The sequence below is a fragment of the Dermacentor andersoni genome, chromosome 6 (genome assembly GCF_023375885.2).
Source record: "Dermacentor andersoni chromosome 6, qqDerAnde1_hic_scaffold, whole genome shotgun sequence".
Lineage (NCBI taxonomy): Eukaryota > Metazoa > Arthropoda > Arachnida > Ixodida > Ixodidae > Dermacentor > Dermacentor andersoni.
The window spans coordinates 103,853,825-103,864,652 of NC_092819.1; the positions used below are offsets into that span (position 1 = coordinate 103,853,825).

General features: G+C 45.3%; 1 pseudogene; it reads right to left on the minus strand.

Moving 5' to 3' along the window:
* Positions 1-10,270: 10,270 nt before the first annotated feature.
* On the minus strand, positions 10,271-10,450 carry LOC126523097 (U2 spliceosomal RNA; annotated as a pseudogene).
* Positions 10,451-10,828: the final 378 nt, after the last annotated feature.

Here is a 10,828-nt window from a genome sequence, read left to right on the forward strand (position 1 = left end):
CAAAACAAGAGAACGAATAGAGCATCAGAATTAAATAAAAAAGAAGGGGGGGGGGGGCACTATATGAAATGCCATTCTAGCATTCCTTGACAGTGCCTCTTCTTAAGCGTTCTAGCGTACCGGGATCGAGTCAAAATAACTCAACGGCTGCCCGTCCCAACTGAGTCATGGAGAAGCGGCCGAAGAAATTGCGGTAATTTGTCTTTTGGCTTTCGTGTCTTTTTCACTGGGTGTCTTTTCTTCCCACAGTTCTCTGTGCCCCAAGCGGCGAAATAGCCCATCCGAAAGGAAGTAGGCGAGGCTGTCTGTGCTATCGCTAGCACTCCCTTGATCTTTCACTGCGGCTGCGGGCGCAGCTTGGTGTATCTGGTTGCGAAGCAAGGTCCCTGTACCGCCTGTGGCTGGTCATCCGGTTCACAAGCGCTCAGTTTTTTTTTATCTTATCAAAATGGCACACACCAGTGCACCAAACATTTGCGGCTACGTTGAGACTATTCAACATATTCTCTCTCACTTCCGTTGCGTCCCAACCAAAGTTAGCTTAGCCAGTTATTGCTTTCAAACGCCATCGTCATAAAAAAAAAAAAAAAACAAGAAACAACCTAGAGACCAGGTGACGTTTATAACGGCTACAGGACTGCGTGAACGAGTGTGAATGTGCTTTGAACAGCGCTGTTACTACTAGCAATTTACTTTTTGACACTTTGTGACGTCACTGTAGCGCCACTAAAAAAAAAAAGATTACCAGCGCACCGGACACAACTGATGCTGCACTAGTCGCCTAGCCGAGCAGAAGGAAACGTACAGAATAATGTGCATGCGTACATGTTACGGGACGGTACGGGCTAGGAGACAATAATAAATTACTTGCGAGTGTCATGTTCTGGGGTGTGCGGTCCACAATTTAATAGCGTTGCAACAGTCTCACCAGGTATCAACCAAATCGACCATAAGGTAGTTATTCTGGACCACCTTTTGACAGTTTCCTTTCTCCTTTCCAAAATGTCGCTCTTCACGTTCCTCACGCTGTAGATAGGGTACTCGGTTTAGGCTCGCTTTGATACGCTTTGAGGTTTGGATGTGTCCAAGGATCTCGAGAGGAGAAGATAACCTAGTCATCGTCAGGCCAATGGTGGATAGGCTTCGCTCCTGCATCGCCCTCTTATCACCCTAACACCCCACCTGCCATCCTCTTCGGGCTGAAGATAAAGCCTATAGAGCGGAAGCATCCTCCAAAAAACGTAATAAAGATGGTGTTCGTAGCGCATGGCGAAAGTTTTCTTAGTAATGGCACACGAAAAAGACCAGACTGTCACGACTATAACGAAGATGTTAAACATTCAAACGAGGCCAACTTCCTTGCCCTTATTCCCTTTCTCTCCTCTTACTGCTTTACTTCCTTTCCATTTCCCGTTATTTCCACCTCGTCGCCAAATCCTTGACTTATAATTAAAAAAAGACTTATTAATAGGGCTGGTTAGCACATGTAACTACAGTAGGTAGGACAGTACAAATGGAATGAACGGATGATGCGCGGGCTCTAACCAAATTTTATTGCACGCAAGGCATTACATAAAGGCGCCAGAATGGGAGAAAAAGAGACAATATGTATTGCCTTGTGTTCAATAAGAATTGGTGAAAAGTCAGCGCTTCGTCCGTGCATTCCATGCGTTGTGTACTATCTGCCGTTACTCCATTTCACGTATAATTTAGTCTATCTAAAATCTATATATGGACACAACTGAATGCCAGACGCATTCTCTCCCTTAAACTTGTTTTTGTTGCATTGTCTGTCAAAGCTCTCGTTACATTTTGCTTGGTCATTTTGCTTGGTCATTTTACTTTGAACCGCATTCAGTTCCTCCTATTTCTTTTATAACTTTTCAAGCATATTATGTACCTCATGGCACAGGCGAAATATGTTGATGCCCTGTCGGCGTTACTATTAGGGCCGTATCTTGAAACATGAATCCCAATCATGGACATTCACGTGACCGTCGCTTTGTCGACGGCATATTTTCATGTGACAGCAAATTATTACAGAGAAAAAGATCGCATTCACTGGCCGAGGGCGGTCAGTGAGCAAGTCCAGACTTGGGAAAGGTGTGCCAGACACGACGACCACTTGTTTTGAATGTCACGAGTGGTGTGTGTATTCACATCAGTTGCCACTTAGGCAGCGTTACCTTGCCGCTAGATTGCCACAACGAAAGGCACACCAGTAATAGACACCATGGCAACACCAGCACTAAAATATCGGCTTTCATGGGAAAAAATAGTAACACAGGCTGAATGAGGCTGCATGTTTAAAAAGAAAAATGAAAAATAATTTTGTCATTGTTAAACGATGCGAATATACGAAAAATGGTCAGATTAGAAAATTACACGACGAGTGACCGTTCATTACCAACGAAAACTTTTGAATGCGTGGTTGTGACTAATGATCTTCGGGATCCCTTCATAGTTCATCAACAGCCAAAAAGTGTGGTCCTGTCAAACTTTCATACCCTAGCATATACACAAATTGTTTTTATAGACCAAGCAAACAATTTATCGAGTTTTGCTTTAGTGAAGAAATATGTTATACAAAAAGGCATGCCGCGTATACGTACCTATCTGGGCCGGTAGACCGGCGTTTGTTTGATTATTGCGTGTGCAAATTAAAGCCCGCTGGTGGAACTGAATAAATATGTAGCGAAAGATATTCATAAACAGACAGGATAAATAAAACAGAACGCATGACAATGCAATCTTATTTATTTATTTATTTATTTATTTATTTATTTATTTATTTATTTATTTATTTATTTATCGGCCAAAGCACCTACAGTGCCTTCAATAGTCATTAGAGCGGGATGGGGGAGGGGAGGAATTAGATAAAAGAAAAGAGAAACATAATACAGACAACATAGGATAAAATACCACAACATGTTCATGTCTGTACTATTACGTCACGAAGCGACTGTATACGAACATATCATTCAAAATCATTTTGACTGTATCACTTGGTAACCAATTCCAGACTCGTTTTGTATTGGGGAATAAAGTTCCTTTCACTTTGAATTCGTGATAAACTCTCATAGACACGTAGGCAGGCATATTTCACGCGATCGATACCTGTTATTGAATGAAAAATACCATGGAACAATTTTATGCTATGAATTATGCGTCGTTTTTTGCAGCATTTCGAATCTAATTTTCGTTTTTTGGCCTCTGTTACACTAAAATTTCTTGTGTAATCTTTAATTACAAACTGCACAGCCTTACTCTGCATTCTTTGCTGTTTGTCTATGTTCCTTCGGGTCCGAGGATCCCGAATCGTGCTGGCATATTCAAGTATTGATCGGACACTGGAAACATAGAGTAGAACATTTGCTTTGATTTGAAATTGTTTTGTGCTTTCTTTCATAAAACCTAGAGCAAGAGAGCTTTGATAGTAATGTGATCAATTGGGCATGTCTAAGATAAATCAGTAGTAAAATACTCTCCCGAATATTTAAATTCGGATACCGCGACCAGTTCCATCCAATTAATATAGTAACTATACTGAAATGGTATGCTTTTTTATAGGAAAGTACATGTGCGTTGCTTTTTTATGTTAAGCTTCTTATGTCATGTTGCGCAACATGGATGGATAGGCTGGTTGTGAGGCTACCGAGATTGTTTTGCGCAGTAAGCCCAGATTCTCTTTTTCTGGCGAGTGTTGCTTCCAAGTTAAGAGTTTAATCCTCAGACTATTCAATTGCTAAGGAAACTCCCTTCTGCTCCCAGTATTTCGTTCTACGGCCGCGAACCGACTTTTATCCTAGTTCCAAATTTGAACGAAGGACGGCTCTCTGCACCGTTTCTTATTTTTAATTCCTCTGTTATTGTTATTACATATTTCTAATTCCCGAACAAACCAGACCAAGACGTCTCTACAAGGCCGCTTTGTGAGCAACGCGCGCGCAATCAGAAAGGATTTGTCCTGAAATCCGAAAAGACAAGCCAATTTCGACTCGGCCGATTCCTTTAAAACCAGGTCGTACTGTACGTCCTGTTCTTCCGGACTTGCCCGCCGTTCTGTCCTTGCAGTTCGCAATTTTGTATATTTTATGACTCAGCCTTTTTATGTGTAAACAACTTGAAGCAGCTTAGGCTGACAGATTGCGCTCACCCAACAATCGAGCTTTTACGCTATATTAAAGACTAACTTCGTTCAGATGCCTTGATTTCTTTCCGCGCAAGGAGGAAATTGCAAGTTCTTATTTTCTGCCGAAATATCTAGTCGTCGCAGAAATGCTCTTCCTTTTGACTGAGGCGATTCTCTTGAACTGTTGAAATCTCCATGATCATTTCACTATTTCTTTTTTTTTTGCGAAATGAAGTTATGGAAATAATTTAAAGCGTTTTGAAGCTTTTAAGTTGCACAGATGATGGGGCCTAGGGGGAAGGGGGGCGGGTTTAAGAGGGAGGCTATGCGGTAACTTGAAGGCGGTGGGCTACAGTTTAACTACATGGAATACTCTAATGGGCATCTGCATCTGTGGACCCATATATTTTGGCATTGCACCGACAATGAAGTGGCTGTCGTGTCCGGGAATCTGGAACCATCCACATTGTGCTCAGAAGCAGAACGCTGTATCCAATATACCACCGAAGTGTGTAAAGGAGAAAAACGACATCAACTGAAATCGACTATAACAATCCGCTGAAAACAGCAGAAACAGCACGAAGATGACTCCACCCCCCCCCCCCCCCCCCTCTCAGAATATATAGTGCCCGTTCGTTAACAAGGTTTGCTGCATGCGTTTTCATTCTAACCACAAAAATCTCGCTCGTATACATGTGCTCCTGCTCTGGGTTAGGACGATGATTAGTATTGTTAGTTAATAACAATACATTTTTTTTCTCAGGCACTCGTCAATAGAGAAGGGAGGGCTTATAATACTGATGCGCTAAAGTTTGGCTTAATGCAGTGACTTACACAAACCTGCCGCATCAGATGTGGCTGTACTGCGTATTGCATCGCCGTCAGAGGGGCTGGCCACTGCGCATGCGCAGCAATAGATTCTACAGCCGCTCTGCAGCCTCGACACGCGCGTTTCACTTCCCGGGCATCGTTTGCGCCAGGAAATCGAAGCTGCAGCCTTCCGGTCTCGCAATGTCCGAAGACGCACGGCCGACGTTTTCCCGCCGTTTTCCTGCCCATTGGGTCAATTAGCGGAATGGGCTTCCAGACCAACTGGTTAGAGAGAGAGCCCGTTGATCGTTGCTACTTGATCAAGAGTCTGCCTCCACAGAAACCTACTATGACTGTAATGACAATATACAGCCCACTGCTCGCACTCGTCGGAGCGTACGCTCCGAGAGCGAACCAGAACGGCCTGTTTGGCGCACAATAAACATGGAATTCATAATGATATTGCGCAGTTTACGTTTATTGTTGCGCCATCGTGCCTACGGTGAACACTGCTTGCATGCATCCCGGCCTACCTGTCCTTTTGGTGTATCGCATCACGAACAACGGAAATATTCAGGTTAACACCTTTGTATATTTTGTTGGGCGTGGTTAACGGTAGTAATATAACATGTAGCCTCACACGCATCCTCTCTTATAAATGGTTGTAAAGAGAGTTTCAGTTAAAACTTACCAAGCATTCAATGCCCAGTCGGGATGCCGAAAGGTTAGCCTTAGCTCGCTCGTGAACGTTCGTGAATACATATCAACTGTAACGCTCTTATAAGTTGGAGCGGCGTCTGCGAGTGCAACGAAACGATGGATGGGCCCTGGACTGAAGCTGGCTGGACCTCTATATATGGATTTCTGTACAGAATAGCACGGTACAAGGCACCTACCGAAAACGGAAATTAAGAATAATTGCAGTGGGTGCTTAAAAGAAAGAAAGTATGTTATCAGACTTGTTTGAAAGATGGGTCGCAGCGCGTAGAACAGGTAGCCCATGATCCGAGAAAGCAAAAATCTGTGTCAAGGGCACAGAAGCGCAGTCGCTAAGGGCAAACTCCTTTTAGATCAAATGACAACATTACTGGGCACGAAGATGTAATGACAGTTCTATTCACGCATTCAAGCAGCAGATAGGGTCTTAAAGAACGCTGCTTCAATGAAGTAAGAAAGATCCAGCTATTCAAGCCGAGTAACCGATTTTATTATTTCGTTTTGAACACATGAACACTTAACAGGAAAAGGAAAGTGAGGAGCAGGCTGGCAACTGTCACCGGAAGGGGCACAACGCCTGCCTACTCTTCAGAAGCGAGGTGACAGCGACACAGAAATGGAAGATAGGAAGGAAGGAAGGAAAAAGAAAAGAAAGAGCAACAGGACAAATCTAAAAGAATAAAGTAGAACACACAGTACGGATCACACACATTATAGGGCCGGTCATTGAAGGTCACGCAACTACAGAAGGGTAAATTGCAGAAATAGTATCAACGCTACAAACGTGAACCTGAACCCAAGTTAACTCTAGAAAAGTAGCGCGGAGAGTCTGATCACGTCGAGACGCACAACCACTTCAGTGCAAACATTCGTCTAGTGTCGTACACCGCAAGCCAAGGAGATGATTCACAGGCGTATGCTCCATATCTATCCGTATAACATGCGTTCCGAGACAACGGGAATTCGGAAGAGGTTCCGGAGCCCGTAACTATGGGATGGTGATTCCGCAAAGACGCCATATATCTGACCCAGCCGAGAAATCGTGCCCGCGCATGCGCTATTCCCCTCGCTTCCGTGGTAAGTAGCAAGCCTTAAAGGTGTCTAAATCAGTCAGCTCACGCCGGAAGCCGTCTTCTGTCTATATATAGCATCCCCCTGTACTGCGCCGTGGCGTGGCACTGACGTTAATATTTATGGGTGCCTCGCTACTTATATAGCTGCGTCGTGGGTAGAGTTATTAGTGATGCGCCTCCAACCTGATAAACAAGGTAGCTCGATGGAGTCCCCGTATAGCGTTGTTTCCCCTGCGCTGCGGGTAGCGGTAAACGGGGCAGCCAACTACAGCGCATCCCTGCTTTGTGCACCGTGAAAGCGAGTGAAAGGATGAAATGCCTTTAGGAGCGCCGCTAGGAACGCTGTCATCGTAAACTCGTGTTATTCGTGGCGCACGGCATTCGCCCTCCTTCCGCTGGCAACAACGTGTGCACATTCATCGCTTTGTCGCGCATCGCAGCCTTCCCTGCTTTTGCGCCATAAAACCTTGCATAACTAACTTACATAACTTTGTCTTCGGTCATGGAGGCAGGTGTTGCTGGTCTCCATGAAAGCAAGCTCGCACACAGGTATACGAGATTTGCGCAGAAACTTACATTTAATAACCTTTTTGTTTGTTTGTTTGTTTGTTTGCGATACGTGATAAGCTTGAGGGCGTCAGAGTTGGATTTCGCTTCGAAAGATACGTTATCCTCCTAAGACACGAGGACAGCTCAGGCACATATTCTCCGTATGTTACTGGCTGGTAGGTTACAAACGTAAAACCAACCGCCCCATTTTTGCATGCACTGATGAAACTATCTACAAGTATGTGGAAAGAGGAAAGCATTTCTTTATGTTTCATATGGTAAAAACTGCTTATCTTTGGCTAAACACGGAGATAAAAATGCACCATTGTGCGGTGGGTTGCCACGTTGATGCGGCACCCTAGATTTTATTTGTGTCGCGTAATGCTTCATACGTTTGCGAAGGACTGAAGGTAAGGCGCAATATAATGTACAAGGCGTGTCAGGAGGCTATTGGTCTTCGTTTTCACGGTTCCTATAAGCATCTGTCCGACAATATATCGCACCACTGTGCCTCTGTGAAAGACACGGGGGGTGGGGGGGGAGCTGTTTCCTATCCCTGGAGGGGGGGGGGGGAAGGCTCGGTATGTCTCGCCTACCGGTCTCACAGGGGGGCGCTGCCGGACTCAGCGAGCATCGTCCGCGGTATATAACATGGTGTACACCTTGTGACGTGAAAATGGCCCTACAGAGACATCCCAGGTGGCTGGAAGAGGATGTATCGTGGTGACTAATTCGTCAAAGGACGACACTGCAACAACGCATGCGTTCTGACGCGCTTAATTGTGTAGTTATGCGCCGCTCCCCTATGCGCGTGTGTGCGTTTGGACCAGGCTTGTATCGCGGCTCCGAGCGGCAGCGTCCGTTCGAATACGCGATGATTCATAAATGAATTAACTCCGGAAAAGCTGACTGCGCAATCACTGAGCTGAATAATGTAATGAAGCCGCATGCGTCGTTGCTGCCGGGGCTCATAATACTAGTGAGCGAATGTTGATTGCACCCACTACTGAGGCCCACTGCACTTGTCTACCTTATTTCCACTAGCGCACAAACACGATGTTTGTTTGTGATATTTGTATAATCGTTGTGCATTCATTAATTATCACCGAGCACCTGAGGTAGCAAGCCAGGTGATTAGCCAGGCTAAAATGCCCGCTTAATCTTCTTAATGGCATAAATGAGCTGTTGACTCCTTTTGGAGGCACCGGCTATTCCTCGTCCCGCGGAAAACAGGATGAAATTACAAATTGCTTTTAGCAAATGCCGAACTCAATCAAAGAGCATTGAACACGCACACCCCAGTTCCGGAAGTAAAAAAAAAAAGATAGCATGAGAACGTGGGTTCAGACGTGTAAGCAAGTAGAGTTTCATGCGGAAATAAAATCGCCCGATAATGTTTTTGAACATGCACGGAGTTTCACAGTTTTGCTAACAAGTGGACGGCTGAAACTACGCATATATAACGACACAGCACACCACATAAAGACTTAACGACATACCTGGGTGAAGTTCACGTAAGTTGAGCTATAAGCTTCTCAATATAGCCAGCATCTGTCTCTGTTTCACTGTTTCCGGTGAAAAAGACAACAGCCCGCGTGGGGCACCAGTGGTCGTTTTCATCACGTGTATAGCTCTCGCCCTTGTTTAAAATGAATTCCCGTTTGCTCACAGTTCACAGCCGCCACAATCTATGTGCCGGCCTTTCGGTACCTCGCAGACCGAAATTTGCACGGTGCGCAAAGAAGTCTTTATACATACTTGCAGGCGAGTCGAAACCGCTGCGGGATGTTTTCGAGCAAGAGATGCAAAAGCAGTTAGTTTCTTTGTGCCGAAGGACAATCTGTATGGGGAAGTAACTATAAGTGGCCTACTTCTGAGTTTTCGTTAGCACACTTCGTTCAGTGTGCCTATGCCGTTGTAGGATATTTTACGACCCGTGCCTACGGTGACTCGGCGACAGTAACATTCTCTTGCTATCTGTGAAGACGTGCGTTGGAGTCTCGAAAGCAAAGGTAATATGCCTAAGATGAGGAATCGCCCTTGTTTTTTGATCTTTTGATGCCGGTGAAGTATCCCAAGTGATTTAACCACGAGGTCTCGTTGTCAGTTTGTATGCCTTCTGAAGCTACCATAAAAGTTTAGAATGAAAGCAAGCAAGCAAGCAAACTGGCCAAGTTACAAACTAGAGATAGAGAGAGAGAGAGGGAGAGGCAAAGGAAAGACAGGGAGGTTAACCAGAGATTATCTCCGGTTGGCTACCCTCAATAAAGAGACCCGTGGGCACCACGAAAGAACTTACCTTTATTCTATTCCGGAGTATAAAGCCGGAAATGTGTAAATACTGCGCGTGTGTGTGGGAACCGCAAGTAGTGCTTTTATTTGATGGCTACATGGTTCGTAAGTTTCTGATGCACTAAAATTCGCCGTGCGAAAATCAATCAGTCGTAGAACATAAATCATCGAGGACGGAGGAAACAGATTTCAGCCGCCGATAAAATGTGGTTTCAATGCATTCACCGCTAATAATGAGGTACGCGTGTCCGGTTTTCGACCTGATTGGGAATCCGCGTCCTAAGACGTAGGAGCCCACGCGCTTCACGGAAAGCCTGTGAGCAAGGACAGTGCTGGATTGAACGCGTTGGGCGTTAGCAGGCATTATTAAGCCCTTATCTGTTATAGTTCAATATGTCCAGTTACTTATGTAGCCTTCCTGTTGGACGGAGCGAGCGCATTTTGTTACACACTTAAACTTCCGTGGCACCTCTTGGCAAGCGCTGGCTCCCCATAGGCATACCAAAACTACGATGAGCAATAAGATGAGTAAACAGAAATTCATAGTTGCATAACATATACATGATAGCAATAATTTCTCAAAATTTGTTTTAAAGCAAAGCTTTTTTTGCCAAGATCGAGGCACCTTTACAGCGAAGCTGTATATGGCTAGGCTGTGTATCCGTGTAGCTAGCCGTGTAGCTCAATAATTTCTCCTCATACGGGCACTGATCCTGAAGACAGTGCAATGCCGGGCCAACCCACAGAGGAGGTGAAGCAGGCATTAAACACTTCACCAACTTGCGAAAATAAGTTTAATATCTTAGGTCCAAATACAACCCATATCATGTATTAGGCTGATAAGAAGAGATACTACACTTGGACACAAGTCGGCCATCTCTACGTTCGCACCGCCCTCTCTTTGTCGACGTTCCAAGCGCTTCCGCATCTCCTTTCTTTTCCTTGCGCTCTCTCACAATGGCGGTCCCGTAAGCGTGCTGCCCGCCAGGACTGCGAGGCGAAAAGAAATGCGAACCGTCCCTGTGGCCCCGATCCCGCCAATTTGGAGCGTTTCACCGGAGCAACGGCCAGGTTTCTGAGAGAGTTTGTGGCGAACCAACTTTGTGTGGTCTGTGTTGTTTGTGACCGCTTGTGGTTTTCGGGTGACCTCACAACCATTACTGCACTGCGGAACGTGGATCAACGCATGATCGCCTTGGCTACGGTGAAGCAGTGCGTGCCCTCGGAGTTCGGTGAAGTGCGTGTCTGTTCTACG